This window comes from Strix aluco, chromosome 21 (assembly GCF_031877795.1).
Source record: "Strix aluco isolate bStrAlu1 chromosome 21, bStrAlu1.hap1, whole genome shotgun sequence".
NCBI lineage: Eukaryota > Metazoa > Chordata > Aves > Strigiformes > Strigidae > Strix > Strix aluco.
In genome coordinates, this window is record NC_133951.1 from 3,488,783 (window position 1) to 3,510,385 (window position 21,603).

Consider the following 21,603-nt stretch of genomic DNA (forward strand, 5'->3'; position numbering starts at 1 on the left):
GCACATGTGTCTGTGAAGGGTGGGGAGACAGTGGATAAGGTGTGTTTGGTGATTCAGGCTGGGAACACCAGTGACATTGGCTTCCTGAATGAGATGGGTTTTACCCCAAAAATTGGTAAATTTTAAATTACCACTGGGGTTTTGGTATGTGTTAATTCACCAAGGTGCAGTGGCAGTTTCAGAGGGTCCCCTGCTCTGTCAGGGGTTGTCATCCCACAGCCACCTCAGCTGAAGCTGCTGGATGTGGCACAGCTGGAGTGGGACATGCTGCACTGCTGATGAGGTGGGACGTGGAGGTGTGGGAATACACTGTGGGGTGGCTTCTCACCACTCATCATCAGTGGTGACCCCTCATCCTCTGCTCTTCTCCAGTGGCACTTTGTGCATAGGTGCTCCTCATCTTTACTGGTGTGATCCCCACAGCTTCCTGCCAGCTCCAGGAGGAGCCATCTTGGTGTGGATGCTTGTGCCAGGTACCAGTGTGCCACGTCTGCCACCCCAGAGCCACCACGGCTCAGTGCTGGAAGAAAGCAAAGAGCTTAATGTATGCAGACAACATCAATCAGGTTTCTCAGGGTCCAGGCAACATTTGAATAAATTCAGGGATGGAGATGTTCTAGTGCATGAGGTGAAGAACAACATGAGCCAGTGCTCATCCAGAGGAGTCCTTGAGTGGCCATTCCTGACCCGGTGGCTAGTTAGAAATTCAGAATGAATTAGCACCAATAGGCAGGAATGAGATTGCTTGTCCTGGATCCATGGTTGCAGGGGTTAAGGTACTCCCTGGAAGTTAGAAAACAGAGGTGCACTCCTTATCTGGCAGGTGGGGGAATCAAACCCACCTTCCATGGCCTATGTAGGTCATCAGCAGGTTGTTTGAATGGAGACATTGCTGAGGTACATGATGAATGCTCTCAGACAATGACAGTTCTATCCTGAAGCATGCTGGGTGAGGGAAAAAACAGTTCACTCCTAAATGTGGTATTTGTTTAGACTGATTTTTCTTTAGCTTTACTGTCATCTTGGGGAAAAAAGTTGTTTGCCAGAGGTGAGCAGAGGTCTGCCAGGCCAAGGATCAGGGCAGCTGCCTGGAGAAAGCTGGAACCTGCACCCGAGCTTGGTGTGCTGGGACAAAAATATCCCAAGCATTTGGCTGGCGATGGGGCACTTCTGGGTGTAGGGACCTGCCCACAGGCTTGTGCAGCACGGCACCTCTCTAGTGCTCAACTAGTTGTTTGTCAGAATTTCTGGGCAAACCTTCCTCTTGTAATTTTGATTCCTTATAGACAAACATGCAGTTTCGTGGGTGGCATTTCTAGGCACCCTGATCAGGAATCCAGCAGATGGGGGACAACGCAGGGTGTGGAAGCCCACAAGGACCTGGGGAATTGGGTCATGGGATCAGAATTGGGCTGTTTCCAGGAGATCTCTTACAAGGAGGTTTTTCAAAGGTGCTCATCTGCTCTCTCAGCTCTAGGAAGAAATAGCAGAGCAGAGTCAGGCTTCCCGGCAGCTCTCAGTCCCTGCATACCATTACAGGATTAGGATGAACATGCCCAGGGTGTCTCCTTGGTTAGAGGTCACCACCCCACAAGCACCGTCCCCTCCTTTCTGTCTGCCTGCTGCCTGTCTGCTCCCCTCACTGCATCTCAGATTACCTTCAGATGAAGCAGAGGTACCTGGGGAGGGCTCAGGTCCTGCTGGCAGGGCTGGCAGCGAGCCCCGAGCTTGGCTCCCTGCCTGCGGATTGGTGACAGGCTAACCGAGCCACGGCACAATGGCCAAATTCACCCCTCTGCCAGGGACAGGAGGGGGTTTATCGAGAGGCCCATCAGTAATCCAGTACTTTCAGAAGAAAAGGAAGAAGTAGAAGAAAATCCAGGGAATGTCTTCTGACAAATTCCCTGCCCTAGTCACCTCTTGTGGCTGCAGGTTTCTGGGCTGGTAGGTCAGGCTGTTTCCCACGTGCATGATTTAGCTGCTCTTTACAGGCAGTTGTAAAGTAGAAAAGATAGGAAATTTCTGTGAATTTTGCTAATTTCTTAAGGATTTTGGCCAGCGCCCCTGACAGAAAAGGGCATCTGACTCCCTCTTTGTCTTGGACTGACCTTTGCTCAGGACTAACGAGAGCAAAGCTGGACAAGTGAAACGTTTCTGGGCTGCAGGTGGCTGTTTATGCCTCCTGGCAATGCCTGCTGCTCCACTGTCCTTATCTTACTTGTGCTAATCAATGATCAATTAAAAGTTAACAAGGCTCCCGGTGCCTGCATGAGGAACAGAGTTATCCTAGCAGGGAAAATTCACTCGAGAACAGTAATGGTGTGCTAAGATGCAAAGTTGCATAATTATCAGTGTGTTTAGATGCAGCACATGTCTTATAGCCCTGTGCCTGTGCCAGCTGGTACAGACAGCTGAGTGTGTGAGGAACGGGCTGGGCTTTTCTGTGCCAATCCCAAACTTGCCTTTTCCAATATTCACCACTGTACCCTTGTAATCCCCTCTCCCTGCTGTAGGCACCTCCCCTGCAGCGCTCACACAAAGAAATGCAAAGGCCAAAGGGTTGTGGCCAGAGCAAATGCATCCAAAAACTGAAATCCAAATCAAAGCAAGGATGAAAAATATTTTGTGGTGTTTATCCATCTCTAGGATATCCGAGGCTTGGGTTTGACTGCATAAAACTTTCTGTATAGCAATAAGCCAGTGTTACACAGTGCATTTAGCTGGTGTTTCCATCTGCAGAGGGGACCTCAAGCAGGGTAGCTCAGCCAGTCAAAAACTCTCTGTCCTCACAAGGACTAGTCCTGCTTCTGGCCATGTCCCCTCTTGCATCAGGTCTCCAGCCTGATCACTCTATGGCCAAAGCAATTCACTTCTTGTTGGTTCAGTCTCCCACTGGTTTAGGAAGCTAAATGGCACACGAAAAGGTCCAGACCTGGTGTGTCTGGGGCCAGGGAGAGTATGCAAACATCATTTTCAGTGGTGATGAGATGTAGGTTGGCTCAGTCCACCTTGCCTGTGCACTGATGATTGCAGGGACTTTCTAGGAGACACCTATGAACTGCAGGCTGAAATGTTGCCCCTGGAACCAGAAATCTGGGGAGGATCTGTCAGGATACCCAGGACCTGGGTCCTCCACACTCTGGTCTGCTGGGAGATCTTTGCTGATGGCAGGCTCTCTCACATCTCCCAGGAGTGGGTCACACAGTGCTGCCCTTCTGCACTGTCTGTCTGACTTGCAGGGAAAAATGAGACTCTGAATCTTCAGTACTTTCCCTGTGCAACAGTGCATGTTTTTTCCAATAGTTGTGTGTTGAGTTACTGTCAACTGCGGTCCAGGCTAAACCACTTGAGGACAGGATGCTCTTGTCCCTAGAAGGAAGTTCAGCCCACTGAGAGTTTTCCTGTCCAGGTACCCAGCTGAACTGTACTCCTAAAGCTGTTGATGAGATTTTTTTCTGCTGTTTTATGGCTAGTTTTAATGGTGCACTGGGTACAGGACGCAATGGAGTAGCTCTGGCTGTGCTGGCGAATGAAGCGCTCTGTAGCCAGTTCCCAGAAATTGGGCAAGGGAATGAAAGAAGAGACTGAGTGCAGGCAACGTCTGATATCTCTGTGTGCTCTAGACCATCATCTGAACCCCCTCCTGCTGTGGACTGCGTGACTGAGAGGTGTGTGGCTCCTCCGAGATGTGACACTCTGCAACCAGCACGAACAATCTGAGTAGCGGTGAGATTGAGTGATAGCTGAGATTCCTCCTCTATTTAACTTCACAGCCATTGTGAAAGGAAATTACTGCTAATCTTTAGTTAGAAGCCAGCCTCTTCCCATACTAAGGAGCCATCTGTACTTTAACATGTGACTCAAGCCTGTGTGTAACCAAAACCATTAGGGTAATTGTATCAGTCCCACAAGCCAAAGACTGCCTGGACGAGGGGGAGGGTTGAAGCCTTAAAAAACTGGGGGGATGCTGGTGTTCATGATGCTTTCTCTGCTTGCTTGCTGAAGGAAGAACAGAAGAAGCATCTATCCTGATTGGAAATTGCCCAAGGAAAGACACTTTGGTAAGGAGAAATGGTGGCTGTAGCCTGGGCTGGGTGCAAGCAAGGATGAAGACATCTGGTTCCTAACTTGCCTCTGCTTTTCAGTTTCCTGGAAGCCATCAGTGAAGAGTGCCTTGCCTCATTCACCTGTGACAGTTTTTGTGGGACCAAGCTGAGGTGCTCCAGCAGCCTTCCCATGCTGTCCTCTGCCCCTGGGATGCTCACGACAAATTACCCCCACTGCAGTGAGTGGTGAGCCTGGTGGGCTGTGTGCTGAGCACTGGTGGCTGGGCTACAGGTCCCCTTGTCCCCTTGTCCCCTTTCCCCACCCCCACTTGGCTATGGTGGCTGGGTTGAGCAGTGGGGCTCCTTCCCCCATGACATGGAGCATGCCCAATGCAGGACAGAGGAACAGACTGATCCTATGCTGCCCTTCATCCCTCTCTCCCCAGGTGTGTCTCTCAGCAACCACGTGAATATTTAGCTGGAGCCTGGAGGTCCCTTGGTGGAGATGGGCACCAAGAGTGGGTGTAGATAATGGCAAAACATGGCTAAAGGAGATCGTGATATCTTTGTGTTTCTCACTTTCTATTAGAATGGGTTTACAAATAGTTTAAGATAGTGAGAGATGTTTTCTGGACTCTTCTGGTATGACTAGTGTGTCTAAATACGCAAGCTGTGGGACTTGGGTTTGCATGAACTGTGTCATCTATTAGTCATTTTAAAGCCTTTGAATACCCCTTGTGTGTACAACCTGCCAGGAAGTACACAGAACTGTATTTATCTGTCTACCTGCTTATCTCTATGTATCTATCAATGACTCATTTGTACAACATATACATTCAGCTTGTGTGTATGTATATACATATACGTGCTGTGATATAAATGACACACTGCGCATTTCTTTTTAGCATATAAAATACTTCCATATACTTTCTACGGCAAAAAGGTATTGATGTGTGTGGGTCTATGTGCAGTGTGAATCTTTGTTCCTTACACCTGGCAGCAGTGGAGCTGTTTATTATTAAATATAGTGTGTAATGTGATATAGATAGATATGGTTGGGTGGTTCACATATGATGGTCCGATAGAGCAGGCATGCGCTCTTTATGTAAAGTTTCAATAGACACGTGAAAACAAAAAAGAGAAATCTAAGGAGCCCCTTGCTCTGTGAGCAGCCGCAGCCCGCGGCCAGGCAGTGAAAAACCTCTAACAGTGAAGGTTTTGCTCTGGCACACACTCAGCCCTTTGCCCCGGCTGGGACGTGGGTGGGGGTCACGTTAGCCCCGTGGGTGCTCGGGGCAGAGACGCCTGCACCCGCGGCACCACCGCTGCAGCCAGCCCCTCGCACATCGGGGCTTGGTGCTTCGTCACCCCCGCGGAGACGCGCTGGAGGAGCTCCCTCATCTCCTCTTGCCAGGACTGCTAGGGTGTTCCCACAGTCAAGGGGAAGAGGGATTTTGGCTGCCAGCAGATGGAGTGGACTGAAAAAACGGGGAAAATAACTTAAGAGTAAAGGCACAATCATCACATTGTAGGGTGCTAGAAAGAGATGCTTCAGCTATTCCTCCCAAATTCTGTTTTTTCTTTGAGGAATTTTTAAGCTACATTTGTCATGATTTTTCATTTTTCCTTTGTCGTTTTCTCCTGTCTGTCATCTTTTCTCAGCTCTTCATTCCTGGCTTTAAAAAGCCCCAAGAAATAAAATCCCTTAGGTGTTGAACTTTAGGAAAAAGATCCCCGGCAGTGAGGAAATGGAAAGAGAAAAAGGAAATAGTAAATCAATAAAATAGTTGTCATCTTGTTGTGTTTAAAACAAACCTGTTTTACCTAGTTGTGACATCCCTGTTTAAGAAATGTGGAGCTGGTCTGTGAAGCACAGACCCAGCAGGGATGGGTCAGCACCGATGAAGGGACTCCAGCTGAGGAATTCTTCATGACTACAAAGGTAAGAGAGAGTGGTTTGTATCAGCAAACACTTCTGCTTCTTCAGGAAGCAACTTTCTGCATCTTTGGTAGCATCAGCAATCCCACACTTCCACTGGGTGACACCATTAGATCTCCCCATGATTCACCCAAGAGGACAATATACTTTTCCTCATCCTACACGTGCAGATCATCCCACTGTGCAGGACAGAGGACATATGGTGCCAGGCCCGCCTGGCTAAGCTACAAGCTCCTCGCTGACCTGCCATGAGGAGGACACGGCTGAGGTGCTGGGATGAAAGCAGGTGACAAACAGCAAACACAGGAGCATCTCAGCATTAGGAAAGGAGAAGGAGACACTGGGCTCTGGGAGCATGATAGCAACATACGCTCACTCTGGGAACGTGCTAGCAATGAGAGATAGACAAGGAAAAGCTGGTCAAGCCCTTGCTGGAGAGGAAAAGTCACCTATGGATGATGTTGAAAGTGTTAAAGGCATGTTTGCATGAACGAGGAAGAGCCCAGCTGGGACCCAGTGGCTTCAATATGACTGTCAGCCTAAGGGCCAGGTCGCCTTACACAAGGTAGGTGCGCTCAGTAATGTTAAATCCTTTAAATCACCTGACATGAAGAAATTCCTGCCAATGTGCTTTGGGACTCAGCTAAGGGCTCCCTCTTGCACTGACTTTTGGGAATGGGTGGAGAAAAAGCAAGGTTGTGAGATGAGAAGGACAAGTGAAGCTGGGTTGATGGTTGGACTGGATGATCTTCAAGGTCTTTTCCAACCTAGACAATTCTGTGATTCTGTGATTCTGTGAAGGACTAGCCTTTAGAAAAGGGGAAGGAGCTGGAGCTCTCTGTTTAATTCAACTGCTAGGAAAATGCCAGCACAAACAAACCAACCTTTTGCGAGTACCTGGAAACAACAGGGAAGTGAAGGATTTATCAGAACTGAAGTGGGATTTTATCAGAACCAGCCAGTTGAAACCAAGGCAGTTTTGCTCCTACGGCAGCACAACGAACCCTGAGGATGCTGAGGAGCCATCTGAGCACAATGGAGTTTCTACTGCTGCCTCTCCTGTGCTGCCCGTAAGGGAACTGGGGAAACGCAGACCTGGTGCAGCCACCGCAAGCTGGATGGGAGGCTTGAGCACAGGTTCATTGCCAAGCTGGGAGGATGGAGGAAGGAGGCTGTGCAGGGCCTGTCCTGCTGGTGGGGCTTTCCAATCTATTTGTTAATGAGATGGGAGATGGAGCAAAGACCATCTGAATTACCTTCATAGGTGAAGCGGTGCAGGATGGTGACTGCACTAGAGAACTGGAATTTAAAGTGAACTGAGTCCATGTTTTTTACCTCTCCAGGGGTTGTTGCTCATCAGGGACAAGCAGGAGTGGCAGCTACATGGTGGGAGCCGGGGAGCAGCTGGGGAGGCAGCAGCTCTGCTGGAAAATCTGTGGGGATGCTGGGGGTCACAAGCTGGCTCTGAGCTGCTGTACCCCACCTGGGTGTCACAGGTCAGGCTTTACCAGTGTAAAGAGGAGCACCACTGGCATGAAACAGCCAGGTCCACCCTCTTTCCTCTGTGAACTGCCAAACGATGGACAATGTGGCCTCTGACAGGAGAAGTTTGGACTCAACTGGAGAAAGTTGATGATAGGGGATGTTGTGAGACACGTTCAGGTTAGGTAGGGTTAACGGGCAGGGATGGCCACGCAGGGGGAGCAGGGATAGTGGTCCTGCCTTGGGCATGCACTGGAGGCTGGTTTCAGGGTCCAGCCCTGTCCTAGGATTCTCTGAAGAAGCAAGCCTTGGGATTAAGCAACAACCTGCCCCTTTCTCTGCCTTACCCAGCTGGTTGGAGGCTGAAGCAGCATTTCAAAAGCCCTGCTCGTCCGTTCTGAAAAACAACTGTAGAAACAGCTTCTCCACTCAGCTTATCAGCTCAACGAGTGGAACAGAGTGACTGTGATTAAAAAGAGCTGTTTCCTGTTGCAAGTAATCACTGGCAGAAGCGATAAGCTGAAGGATTTGATCTCATTCCAAAACTGTCACCTTGGTACCCAAGGGAGAGACGTAATTCTGGCAAAAAGATCCTGGGAGGTGTGAGCAGTGGGCTGCGGAAACATATAGCCCTTGGCATACGCGCATGCAGCACTTAAGATTTGAACAAAAATTGATCTCTCACCATTTCGAGCAACTGATCTCTTCCTCGGCACTGGCAAGGCACTGACAACCCGCGAGAGCACAGGCGCGCCCAGCTCATCGGCACGAGGTGGCTGCAGCACCCGACAGTGGCACCAGACCCATTTCCTACAGGTGCTTCAAAGTTTCCTGCTCACAAGTGGGTAACCTCAACTCGCAGCGGGTTTTCCATCGCCTGCACTGCTGGGTGGTTGTGTTGATAGCATATGTATAATTGCAGCCCCAAGGTAGTGGGAGCTGGTCTCTAGATGGGATGAAAAGGCAAAGCTTGCTGATTTCTTGTCTGCTGTTTGCTCACGCTTATTGTAATCAATCTGCTTGGATTTTTAAAACCTGTAATTAACCTGTAGGTGAGCACTTGTGTTTCCTGTTGCTAGTAGCTGTACAGTCCTCATCAAATAAGATGATAGTTTCCACCCTTGCAGGACATACTGAGATGCTGCTCATACTTGAAAAGTCCATGATTGATGATGATGATGATGATGATGATGATGATGATGATGACGATCTTCTGCTTTCTTCTATTTCCTTATCATGGATTTTTTTTTCCAGACAAAAAAGAAGTGTTGGAGATGGCTTAGTTTGGAGAAATGAAAAAGGCAGCTTAAAGACCATCAAACTAGCTGTTTGCTTGGCCTTCCCTCTCCCCTCAAATCCTCCCATCTTCTCTATTTGCTAAAGCTGGAGTAAAACTAGAATTTGGTTGAATTTCAGGGTGGAAAATAGAGTTGCGACATCAAAATACTGCTTGGTTTGTGTCCTGTTCCCTTATAAACTGTAAGAAAATAATCCATTGACTAAAGCGTTGGGGATTTGGACATCTGCCAGGAAGAGGTTTCCCTGCAGGATGGGTGGTTTAGAAGGAGCAGTGCTCAAACAGCATCGTCTTCTTTGCGCAAATACCTTTGCTTCCCTCAGAAACTCGGTTGACTTGCTAGGTGTGTTATTAAAGCAGCCACGTAACGATGGAAAATTAAAGCAGGGAAAACTAAGCATCCATAAATAGAAACCAAGGCAGGAGGAGAGGTGTCCACAGCTCCCCTTCAACAGGAACCTTTGGACATTTGTGGGTTGTGGAGCAGCGGCTAAAATGGGATAATGAGCATCAGCGCTGCACCGGGGAGGAGAAACAGCCCCCATCTCTGCCAGCTGTGCTCGCTGCCAGCCCCGGCATCGCCACTGGTGCTGAGCAAGGGGCTGCGAGGTGCCGTGGGCCTGGCGTGCAGCTGCGAGGTGCCGGAGCGTGACCGCCGGGAGGAAGCCAGCACTGCCGGCGTGGGTGAGTCACGGCTGGTGGGTGCGGAGCTGTTGCGGCCACCACGGCCTCAGGTGCCGGTGGCTGCAGTATTTCGAGCGGAGAGAGGGCTGTGTGCTGCTCCCATCGCAGGAAAGCCCCTTTCTGGGCAGTCAGTTCCTCTCTGGGCTGGAAAGTCCCTCCTGAATTAGTGCCTCAGGTGAGCTCTTTCTACTTATTTTGGGAGACAGACTTCTTAGACTAGATATTAGGAAGTATTTCTTTACAGAATGGGTAGTCAGGTGTTGGAATGGGCTGCCCAGGGAGGTGGTGGAGTCCCCATCCCTGGAGGTGTTCAAGAGTAGGGTTGACATAGCGCTGAGGGATCTGGTGTAGTTGGGATCTGTCAGTGCTGGGTTAACAGTTGGACTAGACGATCTTCAAGGTCCCTTCCAACCTAGATGATCTTGTGATTCTGTGATTCTTCCGCGTGCGAGAGATTCAGACCAGTTCAGAACCGCTGTGTATCCCATTCATGCACAGAAGGGTACAGGCATGGCCCTTTACAGTGCTCCTGTAACACCTGCAAATCACAGAGGACAGCGTTTGCAGGGACAAAGAGCTGTTTTGTGCCTGGTCCATGTTGTTTGCCACACAAGGGGTTCTCTCTCTACTTAATTTTGGTTCTTTCCTTTTTTTTACCCTCATCTTCTGACTGAAGCCTTTGTTTGAACAGGGTCATACCTAGCTTTTCCTCTTGCTGTTGCCTTCATAGGTTGGTAGAGGTGTGATGTTATCTGGGGTGATTTGATAGTTCCCCATCCTGTTCTCGGCGTGGCAGTCGGACGTGTTGCAGAGTCTAATGACAGCAGCTGCTAAATAGCAGCTCATTACAGAAAACATGGAGAAGCAACCCCTTCCTCCCCGTTACACATGTTACCACAAGAGAGTATGACCCTACACACGGAGGAGGGCTGACAGTGAAATCCAGCTGCCACTATGACAAGAGATGGCATGTACAGAACTGGGAGGAGGGGAAAGTCCCCAGAATGGCCCTTTAGCTAAATGAATTTTGGCTTGGGATCCCAAAGATGATGGTGATGAGAGGAGTGCTGGGTGTGCGCTACAGGAACCGGCTGAGGAAACTCACTGGTATCCTCCTGTAGCTGTGCCGTGGGAGAGACCCCAATTCTAGCGAAAATAAGGGGGAGTGTGAAGGTTTGGGACCTGCAGCAGCCAGCTGAGAAGTGAGGAGTGAAAATACCCAGCAGCATGTGGGAGATCCTGGCCTTGAAAGATGCTTGTGAAGCATCACCAAAGCAAGAGCACATCTGATAAAGGGGTGGCATGTAGCCAGTGCCACGCTTTGCCCCTCCTGTGCCTGGGGCTCATACCCTGACTCGTGCCAGTGCATTGTCTTCACAGCCCACTTTCCCCTGGCATTTGCACGGGAAACAGTAGCTGTGTGGGGGTTCCTGCCCATGGCAGGAGCTCCTGCACGCTGGGTAACTCCTGCTGAGGAACGACAGACACGACGTGGCATCAGGACTGATGGACAGGCACAGGACAATAAGCTATTGAACAGTGCTGCCCAAAACCTTAGCCTGGGCATGTTGAAGAAGCTAATTCTGATGTCAGCAGGGACAAAGCTTTCGCAAACAGGATCCATATATATGCCACGACCGTGCTGTCCACAGGGCTGGTCTGGGGGCCACCGGAGCTGCCGCGCTCTGCAGTGATTCTGTATCAGGGCCAGGACATGTGAGCCTGTCCTTCATGAATGGGAGCGAATGTGAATGAAAACAAGACAGGGGAAACGAGGATGTTATCATCTGCTGTTGTGTGCTGCTGCTGTTTCCCCGGGGCCTTCCTGCCCGCAGGACGGCTGCTCAGCTGCACAGAGCGGTGAGCCTGCTCGGGGAAGGGGATGCTGCTCAGCGCAGCAACTTGGCACCAGTGCAATGACTGGGAATTGAATGCGAGTAGCGCTGACAGCCAGTTAAACTGCCTCCTCCTGCCTTTCTCTCCCAGTCAGGAAGGAAGTAGGTTATTTTTAAATCTGGGGCCCAGGTATGTAACTATACCTAATGCTTTTTCTCATGTAAAAGGACATGGGAAGTGATACAGTATCAACTGCAGTTCTCACGGTTCCTCTGAGTTCTTTCTCCGCCCAACCCACTTACTCCAATAAAGCCTCAAGTGCTGCTCTAGGTAACACTTGGGGTGCTAAGCTGATCTAGCAGGGCCCTGGCCATAGGTGGGGGTGGCACTGGTTGTGGCAGTCCCCAGCTGGAGGAGTCGGCCAATGCTGTGGAGCTCTCTGAGTGCTTTGCACAGTGAAGCGTGGGGCATGCACACAAGTTCCATCAACAGGCTGAGCTGACAGAGCTGGTGGGTTCACCCCAGCCCTGTACCCACATCCCATAGGGATGAACATTTATTTCCTCATTTGGGCTGGCTCTGACAGGTTCACCCATCCCTCCCCTGTGCCAGCCTGGGCTTATGCCAACGTGCAAATGGGTCTCAGCCCTGAGTGTCAGGGCACAGATACACCTCAGAAGCCCTGAGCAGCCTCACCTGGGGCCCCATTTGGGCTCATCCCGCAAGCTGCACTCCTGACACTGAGTCACGAGTGATGACAACGTGATGCCCAGCTGAGCACAGCCAGACCTGCTCCGATCATCATGCAGCCAATACCTCTGTCAACACAATGGCAAATTTCTCCATGAACGCGTTCCAGAAGGGGCCGGGCATCCCCTGCCCAGGCTGCATCCATGTGCTGGCAGCAAGCAAGCAGGGGCTGCCCTGCGCAGCTGCAGGGGCAGCGCTGGCATTGAGCAAAAGCAGATGTGCGTGAGATGCTCCGGGCGGGAGGCGCTGGCAGAGGCACAAAATGCCGCGCTTGGAACGGAGAGCTGGAAAAGTGTTTTCTTGGACAGACTCCTCCTTGTCTCTCGTAGCAACACTGTTTATTTCGAGGTGCTGGGTGTGCAGCCTCAGGCACTCTGTGCCTCGGCGGGGAGGCGGCAGAAGCAGAGGAGTTGCCCCCGCGCGGGGTGGTCTGTAGCGTGGCGGAGGCTGTGCCAGCGCCAGGCCTCACCGCCTCTGCCCCGGGACAGGCTCATTCCAGAGAAGCCTGACCTGCATGGCTGGTTTCGGGGGATTAGAGGCAGGGCAGAGCTGAGCCCTCTTTTGCCTGCTCCTGCACTTTCGGAGAGCGCCAGGCGAGCGCGACCCGTGCGGGGACGGCTTTCTCTTTGAGGGACTTCTCTGTGAAAGAGGAAGTTGTCTTGAAATAACTCCAGCGCTTCCCTTTTTGCTTTGCAGACTTTGAAGTGTGCTGCAGAGCCCGGCAGCCGCCCCGGTGCTCTCCTGACACCCACCGACCTCCTCACCGGGCAGAGCAGACCCTGCGATGACTCCTCTGGGACCCCGCTCGGCCCCTCCATGCTGGACGGGACCTCAGGTGCACGTGTGACTCGCCGGGCTCCCCAGTGCCTGCCCTGAAGAAGCAGGTAGAGTCCTGGAGGGAGCGTTGCTCCTGGGTCTGTGAGTGGGGAAATGCAGTGCTCATGCTCTGTCCTGTCACCTCTCTGCTCCTTTGAGGGAGACCTACTGCTCTGCTGGTCCCCAGTGCTGTGCTTTTACTGGGGAGTGCTTTATGTCTTAGAGGTTGGAGGTGTGTGTGTGAGTGCTGGATCCCTGTGGATGGAAGACCCGGGAAAGCCGTTGAATGGGATCAGTTTGATTTCCTTTCTCAGGGTGAATTAGGAGAGGGGGCACTGATGGTGCTGGAGAGGAGGAATGTGCTGCTTCTCTGCAGGAAGGGAATATTTGTGCGAGCTTCCCCGGTTGCACCCCACCAGCAAGGGGGATCCTGGTGGGAAACACAGAGTTTGCTTGGAGCCCGTCCCAGGGAGGAGCGTGGGGACTTTGCCTGTGCCCCTGGAGAAGGCGTGGGTAGTTTTAACGTTGTTACTGCTTTGGCAGTCGTTCAAGGCCCCCAAACGCTCCCTGCACACATCCCCCGTGCACGCCCTGCAGCCAGCCACTGCCTGCTGCTCAGCCCAGATGGGGTGAGTGAGTTACATCACTAACTTGGGGCTGTTTCAGCACTAGCTCATGCTTTATTCATTTTGCACTGTGTGAAACAACACAGTTGCAAGGAACAGTCACCTGCCCAGAGCCTCTCCCGGCCATCTCCTGCTCTCATCCCCGCGTTGCTGGGGCTCCCCACTGCCGGCTCCAAGCCCCCTCAGGCAGGCAGTGCTCGTGCGTCCAGCCCCTGGATTTTGCTGGTGGTGCACGCTCTGGCACTGGCTGTTTGTGCAGTGGTGTGGCTGCCTGGCTTCCCCTCCCCTTGGCCTGGGGCCTCATCTGTCCCTTGGGGGCTCTGAGCGCTGCAGCAGTGACATGGCAATAACCAGCGATGGTGGTAACGAGGAGAGTGCAGCAGCCCCATCCAGAAAAGAAACAAAAATGGGAGTGCTTGGGGCCTGAGCTTCAAAAAAATGTAGGTGAGCCAACTCTGTGCAACAGGCAGGTTTGACTCCTCTTCCCCACTGTGCCCTGCTGAGTATTTTCCTCTGGCAGCATCCTCTGGCTGTATCAGAGGCACCCAGCCTAAGCCATCGCACCATGCCCGCTCACCCCACTGGGATGCTGTCGCCCTCCATGAGTGTCTGTGCAACTTAGCAGCAGTTTTTCTTTCTGTCTCTTGACTAAGCCTGAACAAAGAAAAAGATTCCTTCAGGCTTCAAGGATTGATTTACCACCTCTGAGTATTACACAGACTTTTAGGTGTGTTTGTGTTTGGTACTTTGGTCATGGAGAGGGCACGTGGCTCCCAAGGCTTTCTCAACCAGTTTCTGAGTTCCTCTGTGGAAGGCCCAAATTCATGAGGCATTAATTCAGCTTTTACAGCTAGGGTCCCACTGAACATCTAAAGGTATGTCCTACATCTGCAGTGGAACAAAACATGGGTCAGTCCAGTGAAATATATGGCCAGCCTCTGCTCTGTCACATGAATCTGTTTAAACTGCACAGCTTTCTCTCAAACATTAATTTAACTTGAGTCCTCAAAGCCTCAAGGTGTTCTGGCAAGACCTGGGCTTGCTGCTTGCAGGAGGCACTGGCCTCCGCATGGCTCTGCCCTGCAGCCTCTCCCCGCCAGCCGTGAGATGCTCAAGTATTGGAGGGTTGCTATGAAGATCAGCTGTGATGACGTTTTTACCCCAAAATAGCTTGCCATATATTTTGGTTCTTTTAGCCCTGTTTCCTAAAGAGGCAGAGCTATGAGACCTCACTGTCTGTTGCCTGTCCATCATTCTGGAATAGCCCGTAGTCCTGGCTGGATGGCCCCAGATCAGACAGAGGAGACTTCTTGGCACTGGGTGAGATGGCACAGGGCAGCTAGCAATGGTTTTACTGGTTTCCTGGGCTTTATGGGACAACATGTTCAGGTGGTTGTGTGACAGAAACATTGCTTTCTTTTTTTGCTACAAAAATAAAACGATCTCTACTTTTTGGAAAGGCTGTGGGGGAGGCCACTGGCCACTGTTCCTCATCACCAGGCACCAACTTGCACATCCTCATTGGAGCAGCTTCCATTTTCTGTGTTCAGCTGGTTTCCCTCTGGGAGTCCTGTGAACATATCTCAGAGCAGGGCTGCTTGTGTTGGACATGGTCTCACTCCACTGGTGACAAGGACCTTGATGTAAAACCTGCCTGTGGCCCCTTTGGCATTTACCCTGTGTGCCCTCTCACTGGGATAACCTGAATTCCCCCCTCCCACCACCTCATGATATGTGGGGTGGGCACTGCTGCTGTTGTGGCATAATGACCTTTTATCAATCACCTTCATATGGGTTTGCAGCTGGCTGTTGGGATGTGGGCAGCAGCAGCACCCCTCCCCAGCATCTGCCCAGCCTCGGTGGGGGTTTGACAGAGGGGAACTCTGGTGTTCACAAGAAATGAGAGTTCCTCTGCTCCAAGCATTTGGGAAAGAGCTGAGCCAAAAGTACTCTTGGTTTGGTTGTGTCCAGCCTTCCAAATGCTGACTCCATCTCCCACCCAGACATGGGGGCTCTCAGGATTTGCTTTCCCGGTTGCTTTCTTGCTTTTGTGAGCTTAGCTGGTGTTAATGGCTGCTCTGAAGGCAGACACCGAGTTGGCTGAGTCACGTCTTTCTATTTTGAGGTGCGACATGCCTTGAAGACAGCACGGTCCATCAAATGTGGTTTGGGCAGGAGCTCTCCAAGGGAGCTGCTGTTGTGAGTGATCTGTGCTGGGATGGGTTTTGCTTGTGAGTCTCAAGTGTGATTCTTCAGACTGGCATTACTGGGGGTGTTCATGGTCCTACTGAAAGCAGTGGTTTCTGTTGTTGCCCATACCATGTAATTCAATTTCATTATTGACCTTGTCCTCCTGATACAACATTATATACTCACCCCTTCCCTGCTAATCTGCTTCTCTTTGTGCTCCGTGTTAGCCCTGTCAGCAGCTGACACATCGTTCATTCCCTGCTGCCAGAGCAACACCAAGAGCACACCACTGGCCTGGTCACCTCCTGACAGCAGGGAAGGTGCCATGCACAGCACGCTGGGGTCTCTCGGGTTCTGTTCACCCTCCTCCTGTGACCCCCCAAGCCCATGGGCAACTGCTCTGTGCCCTCCCTGTGCCCCAGCGACCTCCCCTCTGCTGTCAGGCAGAGGTGGCCACCTGAGTGCAGCTTCCAGCAGAGGCTGGGTGAAAGCTCCTCTGCTGTGTCCCTGCGCAGAGCCGGGCACTGAGACACCCTTGCATTGCCCAGGGAGAAAAGACCTGAGTTCTTAACAACGTTGGATTCACCACTGAGGCTTCTGGATACAGGTACACCCGTGGTGGTCCCTTACGGTTTGGTCTCCAGATCGTGGCTGTGGTCAGGTGAGGCAGGTGGGCACCAGTTGCAAGAACAGCAACGCGACATCAGGGCACCAGCTCAGCTGTGGTCATGAGCTCCAGCCTGAGCACAGCTCACTGCAGCTCCACTGCGGTTTAAACCCTGAATTTCTCTGTGAGGGGTACAGGATTTGCTGTCAACACAAAACTGCTTTCTCCCAGCGAGTGACAAAGAGCATGTCTGTATAGCGAAGGGGCTGTACCATCAGTGGCTGCTGGTGAAGGTACTGTACAAAGGAGGTATTGCTGAGGGAACGGGACTGGATGGAGGCAGGGAGCAGCTGTGCCATAGCACAGCCCCTTCCACCTCATGGAAGAAGCCAGCTCCCTGCCTGGCCTCTCCCAGGATGGCCACAGTTGGAAGCCTGAGCTCTGCCCGCTTTTACTTCCCCCTCAGGTGGACAGCACTTGTCTGGGCTGTTTGTGTGAGCAAACCTGGCAGCAGTTTTTAAAATGCACTTACTTTTCCCCTCTGGTTGTTTTTTCCAAAGCTGACTCTGGGAATGGAAAAAGATGCTAAATCTAAAAAGCTGATGCTTCCGGAAAACTCGTTTCTTTCCTTAGAAAGAATGAAATGTGACGTTGGTGAGGAAGTCTCCAAAGACTCGTTAGTGTCCAGGAAGCTGCTCAACTTCCACGCCAGCTTTAGCAAAGGGTTTCGTGGCTCATTCAGTCCTGATGGCAGATGAACGTCCACTGCAGTGTGAGCTGCGAAGGTGTTTCATTAGTGAAAGGGCTGTAAGAGCCATTCTCGCCTTCTCCATCCATGGGCATGAGCCCCCTGGCAGGGACGTGCCTTGCCAGAGCAACCAGCAGGGAAGCGGTGCAGCAAAGTGTTGCTGGAAAGCAGAGTCTGAGCTTGAGATGCATTTCCTTGGCAGTGAGAGCCTGAGGGAGAGCATCTGGTTTCATATCAGAACTGTCTGAAACCACAAGCCCTGCCAGGTTTTGAGATGAAACTGAAAATCAGTCCAGAGGGGGGGCTCCAGACTGGTCCACAGCACGCGTGGTCCCCCCACCTCTTCTGCAGGTCTACTCTGCCACAGCAACCTGTCTGAACAGGGCCAGAAATGAGGCAGGTGATCTTTATGTGGTTTTTGAGTTTCATAATGAAAGTTTGCTTAGTTTTCATTTTAACTGAGACACCTCGTTCTGGGGCAGCTGATGGAAGGTGAGATAGAGACAGACCCTGCCCTCGGTGTTTATGGTTCAGGTCCTCAGGGGAGCCTGGAGCTGCTGTTGCCTGGACAGTAAAGAGGGCTGGAGGCTGGAAAGCTGCATTTTTTCCCCCTTTCCTACCTGAGCTGTGCAGCTGGGCTGGAGGTCAGGATCAGGGCCAAAAATAGCAGCTGCTCCACCATCAGATGGACATGGTTTAAGAGGAAGGTGCAAACAGGATGTCAAACCTGCCTCTGATGGAGTCCACTGGATGGTTTTGCTGCAGCATCCGTTTGTCCTGGTGTAAGCAATGATGCTGGGTCCAGGGGAGCACTGGCACAGTGTTTTGGGAGCTGTTGGCTGCAGTTTTGAGCAGCCCAGAGGATGCAATGTCAGATCCTCAGGTTGGCTTGGGGGAAACAGCCCTTCAACTCACGCAGTGAAGAAATTCCCCTTTGGCTCACATCTTGATGCTTGTGCTCCAGCCGCTCTCGCCAGAGCTAAAAGGAAACACGGGCTGGGCAGCCGCCCCAGAGCTTTGTAACGTTAGATGAAGCCTCTGATGTGCTACTTTCATAACCGATCTCGCTTAAAGGCAACTGCAGGGAGAAGGGGGAGGGCAGTGTGAGGGGGTGGCAAATTCTGGTCTGCTCCAGGACATCTGTCATCTCATGACGAAACGCTGCAAGTAGATGTGCTCATATGTCTCCCCTACGGCTGAGCACTTGCCACTTCTCCCTTCAGGACGCTCCGGCGCTGAACAGCTCGCTCACCACTGCTGATGGTATTTGTATAATCATTCCTTGCACCGGGAGCAAGCCGGGGTGTCTGCTGCAGGAATGGGAAGAGTTGGGATCGGGGCGGTAACTGGTCGTGGGATGGGGGAGAGGGGAGAGGAGGGGTGCGGCTGGGGGAACAGCTTTCTATGCTTCGTTCCTCTGCAATACACGGGCTTTTCTTTGCGAGCGTCTGTAGTTGAGCTGATAAACAACCACAGGAAACCTCAGACGTACCCGTGTAGTGAATTTGTAACTAAATACAGGGCTGCAGAAGGCGTGGAAAAGCTGGCTTTGGAGTGGGACTAAATATAACTTGGAGAAAGCAAACGTGTGTGCACAATGGGCTGTGTTTGCCCTGCTGTGTCACTACTGTTCTTGGGTGAAGTGGGGAGGTGGGAGAGGGGACATCCCCCAGGGCTGGTCATGGTCAGCACAGCAATATTGCATTTGGGACCCAAGACAGGGGATTTGAGATCCAAGCCAGGTGCATTAGAGAGCCAGGGCAGGACGTCACAACCAGGCTTCCCTAGGGAGCTCACCCCTTTGCTGCTAGCCCAGCTCCCACTGCCAAAGGGTTTGGGTTTAGGTTTTTTCATGGCTTCGGATATTTTTGCATTGCTCAGTCTGTGTCTCACCTAGTGTTTCACCTAGTCTGGGGGTTCTGGGTTTGGGTGATTTCTGCCAGCTTTTGATGATCTGTGAGACAGAGCAGCAGGTCTTTTGGGGAGGCTGCGAATCCCCATGTTGAATGTCTCCAGGGGACAGCCTGTGTCACTTCTCTCTGCCAAGTATGATAGGGTTGAGAAGACTTATGTGATGGACACATCTCCATCCTTCTGCCATGGGATTTCAATCCCACCCCAGCGCCCTCACATACTGAGGGCTTAAAAGGACAGAGCTTCAACTCCTGCCATGGATTGGAGCTAAGAGGGAAATATTCTTTTCTTGGGACAGGGATGTGCTTTCCTGCAGAGCTGGACTGTTCCTCCAGCAGGTGCACCAGGCTGTGGAGGCAATCCCATTGCTGTGACACGTGCTCGCTGGGAAGTTTGCCTGGCTGGGCTTTGTTGTAATGGTCAGCAGAATGGAACAGGCTGGAGGACCTGGGCAGCTGTGGGGTGGGACATGGCCCAGGTGGCCTCCTGGGACTCAGCTCTGGTCCTGGTCAGGCTGGATTTCCCTGCAACTTGTAGAGGCTCTTGGGTGTTTGTTGGCAGTGCGTTGGCAGTGCCTCTGAAATCCCCTGGCTCTCTCGGTGGTGAGGCTGTGGCTGTGTGATGCTTTGCTCTGAGTGTCTCCGCTCAGGCTACAGCGGCTCAGGGGTGCATGGACATTGGTGGCCAGGCGAGCCCACCACTGGCGTGGGACTGCATGGTGCTGAGCCTGAACCAGCAAGGGCTGACTGAGCATGGGTCCTCCTTCATGGAGGACAAGAGCAGCCAATGCAGCCTAGCCTGGTCTCTGCGTGCAGTAGGGACTGATAACCCTACAGGGACCAATGACCTTTTGTCTGTACAACCTGGTGGTGCCCATAGCTGGGAGCCTCCAGACACATCCAAAGAGCAAACAGGGTAATGTGTGATCTGCTGAAACCCATCTCATCACAGTGTCTTTGGTGTCTGTCCTGCTAATGACCAGCCCTTAGAGAAAGGAGAGGACATCAGTGTGGTCTCCCCACCATGCCTTCCTGGCTGTAAGCACCAGGGAGGGGACAACCCTGGAGGAAAGTGACTATTTCCTTGTGCAGGCCCAGATCAAAGCATAATGAGAATGGGGAACCCCTGCTCAGGAGGAAGGTGGTTCAACAGGGTGAGCATTGGGAGGATGGAGAGGTGAGGAGGGAGGTAAACTGGAGGATCCCAGTCCCAGTGGCCTCATCTCCACATGGGACTGCACATCATCTTGTGTTAGCTTGGCCAAAAGACAGCAGCCATCGCAAACTGTTCCCCATCTCTGGTCCCCATTAACTGCTGCCCTGCAAAGGAGGGGCACCGAGGCTGGGTTTATGGGGTGTTCAGCACCCAATGCTCAGCCAGGTCCTACTCACACTCTGTTCAGCACCCTAGCAATTTGGAAAGGAGGGTGAGGCTGCAAAGCTCTTTAAACCATGGTCTTATCCACCGGTTCCCAGGGTGAGCTCTGCTTTCACTGTATAGTTCTTCATTTTTAAGAATATAGCCAGATGGTTCCCATAACTACCCCAAACTCTTGGGAGAGGTGGCTTTCAAGTCACTAATTTTTTTTCACAAAAAACCTTATAGTTATTGAAAACTGAAAGGAGGAATGTGACTTCTCTTCTTGCCCTTCCTTTTAATTTTTTCCTGAAAATGAAATAAAATACAGCTGATGCCATGGGTATTTTAAGAATTGCAGAGAGGAAGTGGGGATTTGCAGCTCTGCAAAGAAGTGGGATGAATGCAGAGAAGACTCTGGTCTTGCTGAGCTGGCAGACAGCAAAATAACCAGTTACGGGATGAAATGTGTCTCGTGTCTGCTGCAGGGAAGGGAAGAGATCCAAGGGGGGAGGAGGGGGACAGAAAGCAGAGAAGCCCTCACGGGTGTGGATCAGGAAACTGAGAGGCTTCTGCCTCTCGCTGGCACTTATGCAGGGCTTTTATGCCCTGCACCATCATATTTTCCCTCAACTCATCTATCGTCTCTCCATGGTCATGTGTGTTGGCTGGGGCCTGCGGGCCCTTCCTGTTTCTGGGTAGAAAGCCTGTGGTCACCGGTGAGCTCAGACACATGCACACAGAGCAGAAGCAAGCCCTGTCTGCGCTCAGTGGCGTTGAGTGTGGGCTCCGGTGCAGATGCCGTGGGGATTGCTGCTTCGCTGTCTAGCTCCCATCTGCTGCACCTCGGCCGAGGAGCCTGTGCCCTTCGGCTGCGTCTGATCTGCTGCCTCCTCCTCTTTCCTCCTCCTCGCAATGTGCTTGCTGGGACGGTCCTGTGCCCCGAAGGGAGCTGTGATCCTGGAAGCTGGAAGGACGCAAGGAAAGGTGAGTGCAGCCCAGATCTGAGTAGGTTTGGGACAGGGTCCTTCCTCGCATGGTTCCTCTGCTCCCACTTGCAGCAGAGATGGTGCAGGGAAAGACTGTGGTAGGGGGTATGATAGGATAGGATAGGATAGGATAGGATAGGATAGGATAGGATAGGATAGGATAGGATAGGATGTGATATGATGTGATGTGATATGATATGATGTGACGTGATATGGTATGATATCCCAAGCCTTTGGGGGAGCAGTGTAGGGGTTCCCAGGTGAAAGCCTGTGACTCTCTTGCAGGTCTGAGTTAGTCCACCAGGCACTAGGACCAGTGCAGA

At 51.8% G+C, this 21,603-nt stretch overlaps 1 protein-coding gene across 3 annotated transcripts in view; it reads left to right on the forward strand.

Annotated features, from left to right (window-relative positions):
* Positions 1 to 12,434: 12,434 nt before the first annotated feature.
* PIK3R6 (phosphoinositide-3-kinase regulatory subunit 6) overlaps positions 12,435 to 21,603 on the forward strand; it is a 37,013-nt gene continuing 27,844 nt past the window's right edge. For 2 of the 3 annotated variants that reach the window (XM_074847484.1, XM_074847486.1), the window contains exon 1: positions 12,435 to 12,918. The gene's annotated coding sequence lies outside the window, so the exon portion shown is untranslated. Of the gene's footprint in view, positions 12,919 to 18,221; positions 18,285 to 21,603 lie in introns of those variants that run through there. The other variant, XM_074847485.1, reaches the window with a different exon arrangement.